General features: G+C 39.6%; 1 protein-coding gene across 4 annotated transcripts in view; it reads right to left on the bottom strand.

The window, feature by feature from the left end:
• TNFAIP8 (TNF alpha induced protein 8) overlaps window positions 1-14,051 on the bottom strand; it is an 80,031-nt gene that overhangs the window by 4,349 nt on the left and 61,631 nt on the right. The gene's annotated exons all lie outside the window — the stretch shown is intronic.

Genomic DNA, 14,051 nt, shown 5'->3' with positions numbered 1-14,051 from the left:
TGCTCATTTCTTAGTTTCCTATTTACAAGCTATCCATCAGCCTAACTTATTTGTAGAGCCCTGCAAATTGTAGATATCTGCTTTATATCTATGGATGTCAATGTGGATACAAATTTTGTATTCACACAGGGCTCCACCTATTTAAACAAAACATTTTTAAAGGCCCAAAGTAAAGCAGTTATTTTTTCCCCCAATAGGTCTGCATTAGCAGGATTTGTGAAGCAAACCTCCAGGTCTGAATCTCTGAACTTTCTGGGGCAGGTCTGAAATCTGACATTTAACTCTTTTAGCAGGGACCACATCTCTTGTTAATGCTTATCCTAATAAGCTGGAGTAATCATCTTTGCCATTAGCTGTAAAACATATTTGACCTTCAATCCATTAGCAAAAGATGGCTTCCAAAACATCAGTGATTAGAAATCCAATAAGATAATAGTATTGGGAATGCAAGTGTGGGTTTTTCTTTTTTTTTTTAACTGTAGTAAATGTGTGTGTAAAGGGAATACCAGATATGTCTATTAACACCTCAAGACAATTCATGTAACTTTTCAAAAAGCCAGAGTTCAAACGCAAAAAGATTTTCCATTCTAGCCCGCAGAGTACAGCGTATAAAAAAACAGAGTAATCACTAGCTGAACATTGCTTCTATATTCTGACAGAACACATTTCTAAAAATGTGGCAACTGATTTCCTGCCTGCCTTCCTGCGTGGACCAGTGTATTTGCCGCAGTACTGCTGTGGGTTTGAGTCATGTTACAATCTTTACACAAGATTAGGATCTTAGATTCTTTGTAAGAAAGACTCATGGAGTGACAAGCGCTGTCTTAGCTCTGAAGGGAACCTACTTCAAAACAAGTGGTAGGAGCAGTCCTTTCAATGCCGTGTTCAAATAGCACAAGTAACTGAAATTCATTTAACTTGAAAAGCAGTATTTTTGGATTTATTATTTTCTATTTTGTTTATTGTCTGCTGGGTTTTGAGCCTTTAAGGTTCATGTTTTCAAGCAACAATAAAAGAGCTAGATTTTTGTTTTTAAAGTACTGAGGTTATCTTACCACATGACTGTAGCAGGATAAAAACCAAAAACATAATTAACCTTGTTGTAGAATTGTAGACCATGAGAGAACTGCAGCAGTAACTTCTGATAGGCGAATAGGTAAAATCTGGATAAGCACAGTCACAATCCTATGTGTATTCCCAGAACATTCTCTCTGCCACACATTTAATGGTTATATAGAAAAGAATATCACAGAGAGTACAGATTTCTCAAAATGTAATAAGGAAGCCTGATGTTTTGAACTCTGTCACAATGACGTATAACTTCCTCCTAATTAGTGTCATATTTTCTCAGGCTTTTAATGTTTTCTTTTTAAAGAAGGACTTGATGCTTTGATTCTAATATGCAGTAAACAGTACAGATCATATCTTCGGGAAAGTATGTTAAATGTAGCTTTTTAAAAAAAAAACAAACAAAAAAAACTCAAAACATTCCTTAATGTACTAAAATGGTTCCCAGCCTGCAGTCTTCAAAACATATGTCAGTCTTATGCAACAAGCTGGCCAGTCCTATGGCACTTGTGCTCTTCATTTCCAAGCAGCTGAAAACAAGAAGCCACCCTAGCTGCTTTTATGATTAACCGATAAGAACATATATTAGCTAGGCTACGTCTACACTAGGGGAAAACTTCAAAATGGCCATGCTAATGGCCAAATCGGAGAATACTAATGAAGTGCTGAAATTAATATTCAGCTCCTCATTAGCATGCTGCCGGCCACTTCACTCGCACATGGCTTGTCTACATGGGGGTCCTTTTTGAAAGGATCCTGCAAACCTTGAAATCTCCTTATTCCTATCAGCTTTCGAAGTGCTGCGGCCGGCAGCATGCTAATGAGGTGCTGAATATTCATTTCAGTGCCTCATTACTATTCTCCAATTTGGCCATTAGCATGGCCATTTTGAAGTTTTCCCCCTAGTGTAGCCATAACCCTCAGGTTTTAAATTTCTTTGGCTAGTGATAAAAGACTAGACTTTCACCTTAGGGACAAAAGAATGAGTGCATCAACACACCTTATATTGGTCTCTATGGGGTCGAGAGGCTACTTACACTTTGTAATAACTGTTACTACAGAGAGGAAACAGGAGTCAGCATCATGCAACAGAGCCACTGGCAAGACTGTAGCTGCCAACAAACAGTAGGAAAGAAAAGGGATTGAAACAGCTGAACATCCAGTGGAAAAGATGGTGCAGAGGACCAGCTTGGACAAGGTGACAGACAAGGGCAGTCCAAGCTGTAGTCCATATTTTCATTAATTTGGACTATTAAGTGAAGAGTAAGCTTATGAACCTGTGGATGACATTAACATGGGAGGTACTGCAAGCACTTTGGAGAACAACCTTATAATTCTGATGGACCTTAATAAATTGGAGAATTGGACTAAAAATCAACAAGATGAAATTCAATAAAGACAAGTGCAAATTGTTACACTTAGGAAAGAAAAACTGAATGAAGCCTAACTCAGTGCACAGTAGTATGGTTAAAAGAATCTGGGTGTTATAGTGGATCACAAACTGAACATGAGTAAACAATGCAACGTAGCTGCAAAAAAAAGTCTAATATTACTCTGTGGTATTAATAAGCGTACTCGGGAAAACATGAAATAAAGTGCAACTTGTCTGTGGATGCCCCACTCCGCTTGACTGCGGATGCCTCAGTGGGAATACTATCTCCAATTCTCGGTGCCACACTTTAGGAAACATGAAGACACATTGGAGAGGGTCCAGAAACCAGCAACAAAACTGATACAAGATTTAGAACATCTAACCTACAAGGAAAGGTTAAGTAAGGGCCAACTAAGTGTTAAAAGAACAACTGAGGGGCAACTCAGTCTTCAAACAAGGAAAGGGTGGTATGAAGACAATGATGATCAAGTCTCCATGTCCACTGAAGGTAGGACAAGGAGTAATGGGCTTACTGCAGTGAAAACTCATGGGCTTAATCTGCAGCAAGGGAGATTTAGGTTACATATTACAGGAAGCTTTCTAAATATAATGATAGCTAAGTAATGGACCAAGGTGCTCCACTAACTCTTGCCGATTAGCCATCAACCAACTCACAAATAGGAGGGTGACATGAAGATGTCCTACTCATTATTGAGTGACAGCCAAGAAGACCAAATTATGCATCTCTTACGTACGGTTTTGGTTTCTTAAGACATTGTGTGATATCAGTTCAAATGCTTTACAAAAAAGTCTTCATATATCACATCAACATCAATAGCTGCAAGCCCATGATGTCAGATTGGTCTAATACATACATTTGAAAAATGACTGAATTCAAAAAATTGAAAGCAGATCATGCATACATCATTCCAGCAATGACGGAATTTGATAATATACAGAAAGAACCCTCACCCAGGCTTGTACACTCATCCCTCGTTATATGAGCACAATTGGTCCCCAAATTTCTGCTCATAAGTGAAAACTCCTAACAGTGACACTAAATTCCCATTAAAATACACGTAAAAGTCTCCAATTTGTTTTTAGGGCTTGTAACTTGACGTAACCCAGATGAGTTTAGGTACTTTTCTGATGTATTTGAAGAGTCTGGCACCAGAAATAGAAGGTAGCATACGTATGTAGAGCAGGGATTCCCAACCTATGGGCTGGGACTCAAATATGGGTCCCATTAGATTTGTAAAAGGTCACCAGCTGGGCAGTTTCCAGCTGCACGTGCCTGTTACAGAAGCCATTTGCAGTTTCTTAACACTGCTGCCTCAGGCAGATATCTGTCCATAGCAATAATGGCTGGAGATGGCAGTTATCTCCATCACTAGGGATAGCAATTACCTTATGCGGAGGTGCTTAAACTTTAATACGAGTTAATTGTTGGGAGCAGGAGGGCTGGGGGAGCCACCCAGCTTAGCAGCCCCAGCGAAGAGGCTGCGGGAGGAGGAGTGTAAGACTGGGGCTGTTGAGGGATGCGTGGGGGGGGGAATCTAAGACTGGGGGAAGTTTGGGGCTGCCGGGAAAGTCTAATGCTGGGGGCAGTTTGGGGCTGCTGGGTGGATGTAAAGCTGGGGGCAGCTTGGGGCTGCTGGGGGGCTCTAAGTCTGGATGAGGTTTGGGGCTGCTGGGTGGGTTTAAGGCTGGAGGCAGTTTGGGACCATGGGGGGCAGTTAAAACCTGGCTGAGGGTGAGGGCTGCGGGGCGGGTGGGTGGTCTAATACAGTAAACCCTGGAATTACCCAGGTGTTGTTCCTGCAACCCCTGCATAAAACTCAAAATTTTCCTGCAAGGGGATTAGAGCCAGGAACCACCAGGGCTGGTCAGTTTCCTGGCTCCCAGAGTGGTAGGAGCTCAGAACCAGGGGCAGGCTGGTTCCAGTCTCCCCATAGCTTGCAGGGCTGAGAAACTGATCAGCTCATGGCTGGTCAGTTTCACATTCCCCCCACTGCAGGGGAGGGAACCAGGCTAAGAGCCTTCTCTCTCTCTCCCCCCAGCCAGAGGGCTGTCAGCTGCATGTGTGTGGGAAATGTGGGAGTAGGCTCCAGCTGCAGGTCTCCCCACCCCAAGCCAGGGACCCCAAGGCTTGATCTGAGCCAGCCACAGGGCTGCAGGTCTCCCCGCCTCCCCTGGCCAGCAACCCTGCTCATATAAGCAGGGAAGTTCACTCATATAGTGAATAAAGGTAGGTATATATGTTCCTCGTTTTAGCAAGTACTCATAAGTAAAGTACTCATTAAACAAGGGATGAGTATAGCTGTTTCCATCACTTCAAATACACTCCATAGACATTATAAGCTTCAGATAAGAGTCACACACCTGCAGTCTTCATTTCTGCCCCAAAGAGAGCACAGTTCTTACTCTCAATGCATCAGACTCATCGAGGAGCTACTACATACCCTTTGGAGACCATCAGAGATGGAAAAATCTACTGGGAAGAGATCTGCTGCTATGCAAATCTTCCACAACTTCAGATAGAGATATTTTTACACAATCCACAAAAAATGGACCATGTTGGCTTGAAAAGGTGTAATACCAGTGGTATACTAAATTAAAAGCCTCACACTTCAGCTGTTAACTATAGCTCCCCTTCTCCCCAATATCAGTCCTGATGGAGGACATTTGCATTAACAGCTCCTCTCTTCCCAATGGTTTAATGCATTTCGAGTTATAGGGAGCTTAGTAAGTCAAGTGTAATTTACAGCTGTCCAAACCAGCATTTCAGCCCCAACTCCCTAAATATAAAAGGTTGTAGATCATACCCATCTCTATAGAAAAATGTTCAGTTGCACTCATTTCTCTCCTATCCATCAAGCCACTCGCACCTATATTAAGAACAGATGTTTTGTTTAGCACTTTTTCCCTAAGAAAATATGAAGATTTCTATGTGAATGTTGGCTTTAGTTAGAAAAATGTTTAAACTAAGTTTTTTAAATACATGAAAAGTATGTTTCTGACTCCCGACCTGGGAGTTTATCACGTATCTTAAGCAAGCCAAACATTCTCATGACACCTTTTCCCCATCTAGTGGTATGAAAATGTTGATTAGTCAAGCAATTTATCATCATTCTTTATATTTACATTTCAAGACCTGGAACAAGAAACTAATCTCAGGTTCTGAAGCGTAGGACAGATTGCAAACCAGGTGTTGCATGCACAGAGCTTGCAGAGCTTGGAGGTGGGTTCTCACACTCTTAAAGGCTACTAGCTAATCTATGGGGCATCTGTTGGATAAGGTCACACAGTCAAGCTGAATAAGCTGCAGGGGGGGGAAACAAAATAAGTTTGGCAAATTTTGTGCAGAACCAAGTTGGCAGGCAGGGGTAAAAAAGGAACAAAGTCTACAGAACCATACCATGGATAAAATACCTATAGCCTCCTTTTCGTAAGATGCTAGAAGGGAAGTGTTCACACGCTCATATGCAACATACGGTGCTTAGTCTCCATTTTATTTCATTTCAGTGTATTTAAAGGTCCAAAAGTCAGCAACAGAAAATGTCTTGGTTTGGCTAGGCTAGCTGAACACATGATCTCTCTGACAAAAGAGATGGAAAGTTCAGTTGCCAAGCAAACAAAAAGCCCCAAGAAGAGTGTGTGTGGTGCGGAGAAGTAGACAAGGGTGGTGGTGATGAATGTACTATTCTGAACAAGAATATGTAAGTAGGGTTTAGTGCTCCATGAGAGCAATCTGCACCCATAAGTTATTTTGGTTTTACATGCCTGTGCTCTCCACAGCCACCCCCTGTGTCACATGATATATATTATAGCTAGTTAGGAGATTCACAAAGCACTTCTGAAGGTTGGCACTTCTCATTGGGGTTTTATTTACACTGCCTTGACAAAGAACAAAAACATGGTTCAGATTTAACACTTTTTTATACACATTGGGTTGCAGCTATTATAGAGCTACATTCGAAAGCATACCGTGTACTCAAAAAACAAAGAAAATTGACCCAGTCACATAGAACTAGAGTGACAAACTTAGTCTGGTATTTTACTCCTTAGCTACCATTTGTCTCCTTTCTTGGAATGCAGCAACAGATGCGGTGACATTAAATATAGATCCAATATATTTCAGCTGTTGGATTGCCTAAGAAGGCAACAGACAGGTGCTTCTCTGCACGTGTATCTGCACACATGTATGCCACAGTCTACACTGACACTAAGAAGATGTTTTGTAAGATAAAGTTTCAGACATTCCCACAGCACAGAATGCAATCCAGATATTGTAGTAATTTAGGTAGCCTCTTGAGTGCTTACCAAACTGTGCAACAGATGTCAGCATAAAGAGTCCCTCACCCAAAGGGGACCAGAAACAAGCAAACAGAATAGGACAAGATAGGACATATTCAAGTGGAATTTGGCCATTACAGCTTGAATGCTTGCTCTAACCAAGTTATTTAAAAGACTATTTTAGAAGGGCAGGCCTTGGTATATACTACGAGGAAGGGTAGCTATGGTGTATGGAATTCCATGCAGATAACAGAACTAGGTATGAGAACAAGAGTCAAAGGTGATGGACACCAGAAGATCAGACAGTGGATAAAGAGTGAGTGAGTTCAGGAGTCTTGAACAGGGATGGAGACAAGCAATGCAAAAGGAGAAATTTGTACCTACTATGGCAAATAAGCTGGAGGCAAGGAAAAGGCCAAAGGCTATGAGATATAAAGGTCCATGTGGCAATAATACCAATCAACTGACAACTGCAATTTGCACTGACTGGAGAGAGCATGACATGACTGGACAAAGATGGAATGAGGCACAGCAGTGAAGGGGCTGCAGTAATCTATTACAAGAACAGACTTGTAACATGGAAATCAGAATGTATGTATTTAGAAATGATGTAGAGATAGTTGCAGCAGAATCGGACAAATGACTGGATGTGAAAGCAACAGGAAAGAGGAGTAACAAATAATAAGATCATGAGACTAGAAAGCAGCTGTTAAATTAACCAGAACAACTGATCTTAAAATAACTTTGGAAATATCTCATTTTATTTTCCCTCAGTTCATTCCTAGTTCTGTGACTTCCTCCCTGACACTCACTAAAAGAGCTTCTTTTGCTATTACTGTACACTTCTCTCATTGTCCTTCTCCTTCCAAAAAACCCCTTACCTATTTCGCAAAGCATTCAAGGTGCAGTCACCAGGCATTGATTGCTGCGTGTTCTGCCTTGTCCTCTGCATCGCAACCGCCAAGACATTAGTCCAAACTACCAATTGTCTAATCAGTGATGAAAGCATTTCCTCTCCCCATTTCCCTCACTCCCCTCTATTTAATACAAAACATACCTGACAAGATACTGTTAACCTTACTGCACAGTCCAACTCTCAATGACCCTCTGCATTGCTGCTGCTCGCTTTTCCTTAGGCTTGTCTTAGGTCTTAGCTGAATCAAAGCCGATGGTCACACCCCAGCCGTTTATCTGACCAAAAACTTTTAAAAATATTGTATTTTTAAACAGTACTGTTCCAAGTATTTGGTTTTGAGTAGTTTAAATGAAAAACTGAATTTTCTCATTTATCATGCCTGTTAAGATGATCAAACGACTAATTTCCTGGTTTTTATATTGTATTTTGCTTCTTTGGAGGTTGATTTTGCTGGTACTAATTTACACAACATAAAAAGAGTAAGAAGTTCTGTGGCACCTTATAAACTAACAGACATTTTGGAGCATAAGCTTACAGCAGGTCTTTGCCCACAAAATATCTATAAGTCTATAAGGTGCCACAGGACTTCTTGTTGTTTTTGAAGGTACAGACTAACATGGCTACCTCTCTGATACACAACATAAAGGAGATCTAACAAAAGTGTAAAACTTAGGTGAAAGGAAAAAAAAGCTCTGAATATTTTCAGATAGCGATGCTTCTGTGAATAGTCACAAAGAGGTATATCTGTGTTAGTCTGTATCTTCACAAAAAAAAAAAAAGAGCAGTCCCGTAGCACTTGAAAGACTAACAATAATTTATTAGATGATGAGCTTCTGTGGGGCAGACCCATTTCAAGATCTGGAAATATGCTTCTGCAGAATCTGATATTGCATTTGAATGTTTTATGTATCATAGGGATAGCTGTTTTAGCTGCAAAACATGGAGTCCTGTGGCACCTTGAAGACTAACAGATATATGTGAACAATACCTCACTTTCAGAGGCAAAAAGAGGGTTTTTGCCCATGAAAGCTTATGCTCAAATAATTCTGTTAGTATTTAAGGTGCTACAGGACTCCTCATTATCTTTTATGTTACACTGTAGTCAAAAAGCAGTATTATTACAAAATCATTATTGTAACTACTTTATTTGCACTACTCCACAGTAACACAGATGGCTAAATGTATAGCAGTACTGATGAACTATGGAGGGGCTCCGTTACATTCTTCTTTAGTACAGAATGGTGGCGGCAGCTTGCATCATGGGGGTTAAGATAGGAAAAGATAACTTGGAAGAAAACACTTGAATACAGGAGAAGGGTAAGTCGTCTACTCATGAAAAAAACAAATCTAAAATTCAAATTAGTGAAATGACATTTTTGCAGTGCCTAGGTATTAATAGCTTGCCTCACTTTCTCCTGCGGTATTACTATCCTCTTCCTCTATAACATTTCTTTAAGTGGTAAATGAAGTCACAGCAGACTGATCAAGTAGAAGCCACAAATGCAATAATTTATGTCTTGTGGCTGCTCATAATATTGACTGTAACAAAATGTTAGTTTAAATCTATATTCAAGACAATTTTAAAAGTGCCTTTACTGTTCAAAGGGCTCAACACTTTTTAAGCCCAGTGCTACCAGAAACATCTCTGTAGACTAATCATGCTGTACAAAATACCTCCTTCCCAAACCAACCTGGCAAAAAGCCATCCTAACTGAAAGAGGCTCTAGAAGAGAAACTAATCAAATGCACAAGATCAGAATAAGTCTAAGTGATTTTGACTCTAAAAGCTGTTAGTAATTAACAGCATATGCTTATTCTAATGAAACTAGCGGTATCAAATGCTAGCAGTCACATTTGCATCAGTTATCACACAGTTGATTCAAACAGTGTAAAGATGTTTCCACCACAGAAAATTATCAAATCCCCTCTGTTTAAAAAGTCAAACAATTTGCAAAGGGAAAAGAGAAACAAATCTAAGATTTCTACATTAAAGAATTTGATTAAAACACAGTTCTGTCACCATTGTCATTTAAATTGATGTGAAAACTTTTCTTCTATTTAAGAATGGAAAACAGTCATAACAAATATATTAGGTCATAAGCTTTTGTGGGCAAGACTGCTTGTTATCTGTGAAGCTATAGACTAACACAGCTATCCGGATCTCTGAAATGAACAATGCGGCTTGGAAAAAGAAAAGCCACTTAAAGAGCTACACAGAAAAACAGATTTTCTTATATTACAATGAAAGCTATGAACTTACATGTAATGGATGGACATTTATGGACTTTAATAATCCATGATAAACCAATCGTCAAAATAAATCACCTTTTTAAAAAAATGTATATGTGAATTGTAAATATTAGATTGAAATTAATTTGGAATGTCTTTAAAACATTATTTATTACATTGATTTAAGATTCTAGACTTTTTGTAGCAGTAACAGTGAAAAAGAAATTACAACAACTTGATTAATAAAATGACACAGGTATTTGTATCATAACCTTATGTGATTGTTAGCTCCCCTATCTTATGTTCTGTGTACTCAGTTCCAGCCAGGTCTCTCACAAGTGATGAGTCTTATGAGGTCATTTCTTTCATGTACTCTTACTTGGAGATTAGCAGTATTAAAGAATACAACCTCCTTGAATTTATCTGCAATGCCCTTACTCTAGCCACTTAAATTTCTTTTGAAGATCCATTTCTGCTATGCATTTTAGATTGGATTATGCTATATCACTCAAATTGCTTGTTGAGCCCTAATCACCTAAATTCCACTCGTCCAAGCTGAAAGCAGACACCATCTTTGATGGTTTGAAAAAAGTACGTGGAGTAAAGAGCAATCCTGTAAATAAGCCAAAATAGTAGTAAAAAAACAAAGAACAACTAAATCACTAATCTAATGTACTGCAATAAATGGAAAACATGATATAAATTCCAAGTACTGCAGTCTGATCCATAACTCAGACTGCTATGTATGGATTTACACCCAAATAATCACATATGGTGCAACCTGGGTACAGTGTGGTGAATCAAAGCAGGGGTGTGCAAAGTGGGGGGTAGGTCCCTTTAAGGGTGTGTGAAATTTTGTCAGGGGACACAGAGTGATTGGCTGCTGGGTCTCAGGCTCATCCACATAATTAAAAATGTCAAAATGTGTTACTGTCATTATGTATGTGTGTTCACTTTTACATTCCGATGAATAAAATATTTACATTCTATGTACTTATTTTCTTACACATGCCAGAAGGGTTCTTTTCTTTTCTTTTCAATGGGAACATAATCACAACTTCTTTTGGTTTGGATATTGGAAAGACTGGGGAGGTCCTGCTAATTGCAGGGATGAAAACTGGGGCCTCGTAAAAAGGTTGCTCTCCCCTGAGTTAAGGGATTGGCTCCTGCTGATAATTAATGACTGAGTTCAGTTATTTAACTCTTTTGGGGGGAGCTCTGAACCCAAAGGTTTCAAACTCAATTATAAGTCCTTTTGCTGAGTGGACTGAAGTCAAACCCTGAAGAACAGATTGTGAAACATGAGCAGAAAATGTCATCTTCTGTTCTACCGTTCGTTGTGTGTTTCCCACAGACTTAAGTGCTGTATAAGCCAGGGCACAATTTGGCACAGTAGATTAACAAAAAAATACATGCACTTCCCTACCCCACTGGTGCCCACCAAAACACACGTGACTGCAGAAGTGGGCAGAGATATAAAATTGCACATTTATGAGCATAAACAGAGTGGATAAAAAAAATCAATGATCTCTGAATTTGAAATTTAAATTGGAGTTTTAAAAAAAATTACATACTAAATTTCTCATTTAAAAATAAGTCAAAATTACATCTCATCACAAATACATAACACTTACACTTTAGTTTCATAAAAGTGAATTAAAGGCTCTAATCTGTCCAGTCTAACTACCAGCTCTTCCTTGTTGGAAGTTCTAGGCTTGCCATTGCTGTTTCTCAGAAGACTAAAAGGTAACATGTTCAAAGTAAAGCAAAAGGGGGATAGGACTGCTTTTGTTCTGTGCTTTAATGGCAGGGGATGTTGGCCAAGCATGGCAGAGGAGTTAGTTAAAACACTGTCTTAAAGACAGAGACAACAGATAGGAAAGGACAGAGGCAGTATAAAAAGGAACAGCAGAGTGGCCTGGAAAGAAAAGGGGAAAATATTAAGTTCACACAACCAGAGCTTTCTATAGTCTAAGGATGTAAAATCATGGTTAATCAGTTAACCAGCTGGTAACTGGGAGGGCCTCTCCAACTGGCTGGGCTGAAGCAGCCACCCCAACGCTCTGCTGCCCCATCTCCCAGCCACCAAAGAGGTGGGCTGCTCCAACCATGCTGAAGAATCCCCCACCTGCAGGGCTGGAGCAGTCCCCCGTCTGGCTTAGTTAATGGGAACTGGCAAGATTAATCTGTACAGAATGTTGCTTCCCAGTTATGCAGTCAACCATTAACACCGCTTCTGTATTGCCCCACATTTTTGCCTGAAAAATTATCATAACTTCTTAGCATAAGAGAGGTCCTAACAGAATAATTTGAAGAAATTCATAACTTGGGTAAAAAAGTAAAACATGTCAAGTGTAAGCAATGCAAAACGTTGTTGAAAGGCCGTGTCTAGATTCTGTCCGGCTGCCGGCAGTATGATGCAAATGAGGGCTCATGAAATTGCAAATGGCTATTCATTTGCATATTCCCATGGCTCCTTTGCATATTTGCAGCAGAAAACAAGCAGTGCAGATGTAGCTCTGCCAGCAACCCCCCGCCTGCTCTTCCTCCTTCCAGGTCACCAGCTCCTTATCCCTGATATTTTTCAGGGATAAGGGGCTGGTGTCTGAGGGCGTTTTTGCTGGCAGGACCATGTCTATACTGCGTGTTTTCTGCTGTGAGTATGCAAATGAGCCATGCAAACATGCAAATGAACAGTCATTTGCAATTTTGTAAGCCCTCATTTTCGTCATACTGCCAGAAACCGGACTGAATCTAGATGCAGCCCATAAGGAAAACAGGGAGAAAATGACGTGGATATGTCTGAAAAAAAACGTGGCTCAACTTTGCAAGGCATCGTTCTTCAAGACTCTCTCTACACTGTTTTAATGTAAGCATGATTTTATGAGTAAATTCCCAAGCTGTTTGCTGCCACATTGGATGTTGCTAGAAAAAAGCTTTAGCTTGTCTAATCTTAATGGCTTGTTTAATCAGTTAATTAGGTTTAGAATCTCTCACTCAAATATACAGGACAGAAAGCTGCAGTAAGAGGAATCTGAAGTTGCCAGTTGCCGCTGTCATTTTCTTATGTTATATTACATAATACATGCCCCTTATATTATAGAATATGTGCACTTTTTTTTGGGGCACTATGGTCACAGACTGTAATAAGCTGACCCCTATTTTACTTCTGCATAACTCAGCTTTTGTAACGGAACCCCATTCTACACTTGTTTTCTCAAAAAACACACATGCCAGGGAATTCAATGGGGGCTTACGCCAAATTTAAGTGCACTTTAAGCACAGTCAGTCTTAGCTTTTTTGGTAACTTGGTGTAAATCCATTATTTTTTTCCCCTTGATTTAAATCAATCCACCCTAAATACAAAGTTAGGTGTTTGCAAGAACATCCTCAGCATCCAGAGTTAAAAAGCTACTTGTAATTATACAAATGTTATTTTGTTGTTTAATAAACATTTTGATATAAAATAATATGTATGCATAAAAATGTGAAAAATAATACAACCTAAAGGTAGAAAGTATAAACACAATGGTGTGGAAGGAGGATGGACAAAATTGGCTTGACACTCCTGTTCTTCAATCTCCAAACATTATTTCAGAATCACAATTAATTACAGACTATGGAATGGTATAGGAAGAAAGGGTGCACAAGACTGAAAGACGCTTTGTACCTCCACAGCTTCGAATTTTCAAATACACGTTCAATACTAATTTTGTTGTTTGGAGTATGCAAACTGGGAATAAAAGATTCTTCACTTTTATTCCGAAGAAAACCAGTTGGTGCAAGTTATAGTCATTGAGTCGGAGTCACCCCGTGTTAATGCATATTTACAACAATGTAAATTTATTCAGATCCATGGAATTATACTAATGCAAAGTTGAAATTAAAGAGAAAAGAAACAATCTTTGTGGCTGGCAAACAGACACGGGACCTGGGGAGACGAATGAATCTGTGCATGATTCAGAGGACTCTGCACAGAAAAAAAGAAACTTTGTTCTGAATCAGCAAGAACACAGACTTGAACCTGGGTCTCATGGCTCCCCATGCCTATGTCCTAATCACTGTGCTAGCTACATCAACAGCCACAATTGCACTGACGTGCTCAGATGTCATTAAAAATGTGTACTTTGTTATAATTCCACTTTAGTCTGCAACGTTGGAAGGGTTTTG

This window comes from Carettochelys insculpta, chromosome 5 (assembly GCF_033958435.1).
Source record: "Carettochelys insculpta isolate YL-2023 chromosome 5, ASM3395843v1, whole genome shotgun sequence".
Classification (NCBI taxonomy): Eukaryota; Metazoa; Chordata; order Testudines; family Carettochelyidae; genus Carettochelys; species Carettochelys insculpta.
This window is presented reverse-complemented; position numbering and strand designations above follow the sequence as displayed.